Here is a 5,886-nt window from a genome sequence, read left to right on the forward strand (position 1 = left end):
GGGAGTAGGTTAGGTTTAGCGGATTAAAGTCCCGCACTCCGGCTTTCGATGCTTCCTCCTACTATAAAAAAAAACCTTTTCTAAATGAAGAAGACCTTAACATGGAGGCCTTTATCTGGAAAGGTCCAGCAAAATCAACCCCAGTGATGGTAAAGGGTAGAGCATAGTTGCAGGGTGCAGGTGGTAAAGCTGCCATGATCTGCGTACGCATTTTGTGTTTGTACGTGGTACATGGTTTACACATGAAAATCGTCCTTTTGATTTGTGGCTTTAGTCGCGGTATATAGAATTCTTGCATTAAGCGATGCTCACTATGCAGTGTAAGCTGGTGCAAATATGCTAGAAATAGGTAAGTGAAACGGGATTTCTCTGGAATAATGATGGGATGCCGTTCGTTATAACTAAGGCTGGAGTTCGCTAATCTTTCATTTGCCCTTATTAATCCCTTAGAGTCCAAAAATGGATCTAAGACGAGAAGAGAGCTTCCCTTTTCAAGTGGTCGTCTTTCGAGCAGCTTTGTTCTTTCTCGACTGAAATAGCGAGTTTGGGTGTATGTGATGAGACTAATAGCGGGATTCTGTAACCAGTCTCTAGTGTCTATTTGAGACATTTTGAGGTAAAATCTCAATTTGTGACTAGTTACTATTCACTAAACAGTCTCTAGCGTTAGTCTCAAAATATTGACTCAAACTTGAGACCTGTTAATTAGCAGGTCACAAAACCAAAAAGAACTCTTGTCTGCCATTTTGAATATACTGGATAGAGATCATCACAGATATTAATCGATTGTAGTTATTTTCTATTTTGTAAGCAACTCAAACACGAAAAGGTTAAAAATAAATCAATTTTACATACATTTCTTAAATATTATAAAACAAAGTCAACATATGTTTTTACTTTTATTGATAATTATGTTTTTTGACTATGTTATAGAAAATTTAATATTTGTTATCGACATATTTATTTTCATTCAAGTTTAAAAACATCTCTGAATAATTAAATGTAATAGATTTTGTGACTGTCACTTACAGAATAGCAAAATCGTCTCAAGTCTCAAAAATTGTCTCTAACTCAAAATCTCAAATTTAGAGAATTGAGGCCAACTAAGTCTAAAATTTGAGATATTCGATTAGATACATAGGTCTTCCAGGTATAGGGTGGTTGTTCTAACCACGCTAAGACTATTCTAAGTCTGACCAAAGATACGTTTTATGATCGGTTAATTTGAGATGGGTTTGAACTGTTGAAATTAATTTTGCTAACAAAAGAGCACCATTCAGTTCAGGCCGTGGCAGACTGAATGTCTTCAAAGGTGCAACTTTGGCTTTGGCTACCAAGAGGTGTGCAGATATTTTATTATCATGTTAATGTTAGGGGTGAAATTTACCCGTCGAGGAATTCGAATATCTGATATTGTATGCAAGTTGTTAGCAAATTGAAACCATTTTGTTAAACGCACAGTTGTTACCTGTTCATCCCATTCAGTGCCATCTTGCCACAATTCTTGAATGAGAATTTTTGCTTGAATCATTATTGGCGAAAGCCATCCTCCGGGGTCGAAAAGTTTTGCCACCGAGGAAAGTATTTGGCGTTTTGTAATAGTGGACATTGCAGATATTGACTCAATTGTATATGAAAATTGATATGTTATCGAATTCCATTGGGTTTTGTTGTACTGGCCGTTTCAAATTTAAGGAAATCAATCTAATAAGGCTTCCTTTTTGAAGTTATACTTCTTATACGAGTTCGGAAAAGGTTGCGATAGATTCAGGTTGCACAACCTTGCTCAATATGAATCTACGCAACCCCTTGCCCCTTGCTCAATATGAATCTACGCAACCTTGTCTGCGAAGATGTTCGAGCAGCAAGCGAAGCGGTGACAATCGGCGATCGTTTGTTCGTTTCTTTCGGCACAGCTCGGCTTTTCTACCAACAACACAATGTTGCCATGCTTATGCTGTTGTTGTTTTTGTAGAACCATGTTTCAATTTTTGGTTGGTGACATATTCAATTAAAAATAAATTCTGTTGGGATTCGAACCTACGTACCTACGTGCTCGTCGTAACTTTTGAAGCTCTTACCTCCTCGACCACCATTGACTCCTGTATTGCGTTGTCCTAATTATGGTTTGGTTAAGCATGAAAGAAATATACAAGGGATCGCCGATTGTTACCTCTTTCCTTGCTGCTGCTGCGCATATGTATGTTTGTATGCTTGTTCATTATTGAAGTTATACTGCTTTTTCTTTCCATTGTATTTCATTTCTGCGAATTCTCAACTAATTTATGTGCCCTTTTGTTGAAATACCCTGCGTTGGTCTTTGAAAAATTAAGACTATACTTCACTACAGAAATGATCCTGTGAAGTACGGTGTTTTAATCACTGCGGGACTGACTTACCATTTGTTACCTTTCGTGGTTTTCTTTTTAAACGAAAGCCGGTTTTATCTCCTTGTTCGTGTATTTGTTTCAGTAAAAAGTAATTTCACTTAATTTGCAAGGTGTCACTAACACTACAGTATGGTTATTTATTCAAATAATGATGATCCGCACACAATAAGCGATTTAAGTAAGCTTCTTCAGTGAATTTCACGTTATTAATATGGGTTTTCACCGATATAATCAACACGATGGTGATCGGCACACAATGAGCGAATTAAGTGAAGGATGAAGAGGGAACGTTGCGCAGCGGTGGCGGAAAGCGACGTGGTTTCGAAAGCGGTCGAATCTGGACTGGCTTGTGCAAAGCGGACCCTTTTTCAGTGGAGTGATGTGGTGTGTGTTTTAGTGTGTGGATCCTGCGCTCGCGCGTGTGGTTGGTGTTGATGTGGAGTGTGGTGATGTCGAGGTGAGTGTGGTGAGTGTGCGTGTTAGTGATGGGTGTAGGTGTGGTGTGGGGCAGGCGACTAAGGCTCATTTAGCCATACGGTCTTCATTTACATTTTTTGGAAATCGACCCACGATGACGAAATATTTTCGTTTTATCTGACAGCGTGAGGTTAAGAAGTTCATTTCTAATTTTGTCTTGTGGCATATTAGAAATGATGTTTCTTCGAAAATCATTCGCTTACAACGGATAAGACGACTTCTGAGTGGTGATTTTAATGAATGAATTCCTTTTGAAACGCTCTGCGTTGGCCGTTGAAAAGTTAAGACTATACTTCTCAGGATCATTCATTTCTTCAAAGAAATTAATGACATTAGAAATATGCATATTTGCATTATTTCGTTGTCATTTCCATATTCGTAGCAATAGAAGTTCTATGGCATAAGTAAAGTAATGGCCGCCGATTGTCACCCCTTGCCGCTGTAGCAGCTTCGCCTACAAACATGCGTAAATACATATGTATGTATGTATACGTATGATCGTGAATACATATCGACGCAGATTTTTGAGGGTTCTCTATTGATGCCAAAGGTGACGGTTTTAAGCTTGTAGTCGCTGATTGGACTATTTCTTGATTTGCGGAAGACAATGCGCTGGAAGTCTTGGTCATCTTTGTGTACTAGAATTTCTATGTACATTTTCTCTACATCGCCTTTAAAAACATATTTTAACATGCGCCAATTTAGTATTAACAGCACGAGATCAGGTTGTAAGGTCAGGCCAGTGTATAGTACGTCGTTGAGTGATTTGCCTGAGCTCGTACACTTTGAAGCATTGAAAATACTCATACTTTTGTTGTGAGTTTATCAGGTTGTATTACCCCATGATGTGGCAGATAAAAAGATAAATATCTACCTTTAGATACTTTTTCATATGGTACAACTTCTTCCATATGATTGAGATTGAGATATTCGTCCATCACATTATCATATGCTGATTTAAGCTCACTTTTATTTATCAGGTTTCTTTCCAGGCTTAGAAATTGTTGGACTGCTGATATTCTAGAGTGGCCTAGAGCTATGGTTTCAGGAAAAGTTGGTTTGAATGGTAGTCGCACAACATAATGACCATGTTCGTTTCTTGTTGTTGTGGACTTGTAATCGGCTTCGCATGTCTGGTCGTCTTCTAAAAGTTGAGTAGTCTGAGGTAATTCTTCTACTTCCCAGAATTTTTTGAGTTCATTATTTAAATATTCCTTTGAAATATTTTCAACTTCAGTTTTAAAATAATTAATTTTTCTGTCAGTCATCGACTAAAGCTCGCTCTGTGTAGATGTGTTTCGGCTTATCTTTTGCGTATTTCGCACAGTACACATCCGTCTTACGTGCACGTGTTTGCTTAGTAAATCTCTGTTTTATTATTATACCGCATATCGTTTTTCCTACAAGTGTTTGCTAAACAAGTGAATCGAGTGTGTAGATATAATAATCATGGCCCTCGGGCCACCCAACCTCGGGAATAACAGGTTCGCTTTGCTTGCCTCGGAATCCCATCCAAAAAGAAAGAAACCCTCATACACGCCCCTTAATTTTCCCGACTTGCCTCAGTCTAGGAAAGAAAACCCTAAATTTATTATTATTAGTGTTTCCGATTCAACGAAACCTATCTCTAATTATTCTTGTTTCGCCGTACATAAAGCATTAAAAGTTATTAGTAAAGAAATTATTTCGATTTCTGAATTACGTGCTGGCAATCTACTACTGCTTGTGAAAAACAACCAAATTGCCCAAAGGTTCATTTCAACTAAAAAGCTACATGGTGTGTGCGAAATTGTTGTAAAATATCATGACAATCTTAATAGCGTAAAAGGTACAATCTATGCACCCTGCCTAAACAATGTCAGTGTAGAAGAAATTATTGAAAATATGAGTAACCAAGGCGTAGTCGGAGTGTACAAATTTTCGAAAACTGCGGAAGGAGTTTCACAATTCACTGGAGTTGTGCTACTTACTTTTGATCTGTTCGAGCTACCAGATAAAGTTGACGTTTCTTGGCGTAGCGCTAAAGTGAAACCCTACTACCCTAACCCAATGCGATGCAAAACTTGTCAACGGCTTGGTCATACCGCCAAACACTGCAAAAATGCGCCCGTATGTATGTCATGCAATCTTCCCCCCCATCCTCGCCCATGCTCTCGCACGCTCTGTGCAAACTGCTCTGGTAACCACCCGTCATCTGCCAACACGTGCCCGAAATACATGCAAACGAAAGAAATACTTAAAATAAAATGTCAAAACAAATGTTCCATGCGCGAAGCACTTAAGCTTTACAAAGCACAAACACCATCGATGCTTAACTCCTCTTTCGCGAAGGCAGCTAAAGAAGCACAAAAATCAAATAATAACCCTACTCAAAGCTCCAAATCTCTAATCTCACCACCCACCTCATTAAACATATCACCGATTACTACTTCATCTAAAATTTCTTCTGTTAACCCACCTCAAATAATTTGTTCTTTACCTAACCACTCACCACAAAACAACAACAATCAACAACCTAACAATGCCTTAGTTTCCTCTTTTACACCTCTTCCGCAGACTCTATTACACACTCCCTTCAATCTCGAATCTACACTCGCAAACATCATTTCGCAAGCTAACGCTTACCAAAACAAAACAGAAGCAGACGCTTCCGTGAAAGAGACAGCTGACACCTCAATTGTCAATCTCTCTTTAAACCAAACTAGCTAGAAAGAGCAATTTATGTCTATAGACGAATGCAATTATTAACATACATACATATTTGTTATCATAGCATATTAATTTTGTGACAATCCCTCTCCCGCTCTCAATGTTTAAGATAGAAGACTTAGAAACATTTTGCGATCAGTTTCTACTTCATTCGTTATAGTTGAGGACTTTAACGCCTGGAGTCCCCTTTGGGGATCAACTCTTTGCAACAATTGAGGTGCTATCATAGAAGATATGATATTTTCAGAAAACCTCACTTTACTTAACGACAACAAACCGACTCACTTTTCCACACACAAAACTTTTACCT

At 38.3% G+C, this 5,886-nt stretch overlaps 1 pseudogene; it reads left to right on the plus strand.

Annotated features, from left to right (window-relative positions):
• Positions 1-2,908: 2,908 nt before the first annotated feature.
• LOC120773205 lies at positions 2,909-3,096 on the plus strand (annotated as a pseudogene).
• Positions 3,097-5,886: the final 2,790 nt, after the last annotated feature.

This window comes from Bactrocera tryoni, chromosome 3, assembly GCF_016617805.1.
Source record: "Bactrocera tryoni isolate S06 chromosome 3, CSIRO_BtryS06_freeze2, whole genome shotgun sequence".
Taxonomy (NCBI): domain Eukaryota; kingdom Metazoa; phylum Arthropoda; class Insecta; order Diptera; family Tephritidae; genus Bactrocera; species Bactrocera tryoni.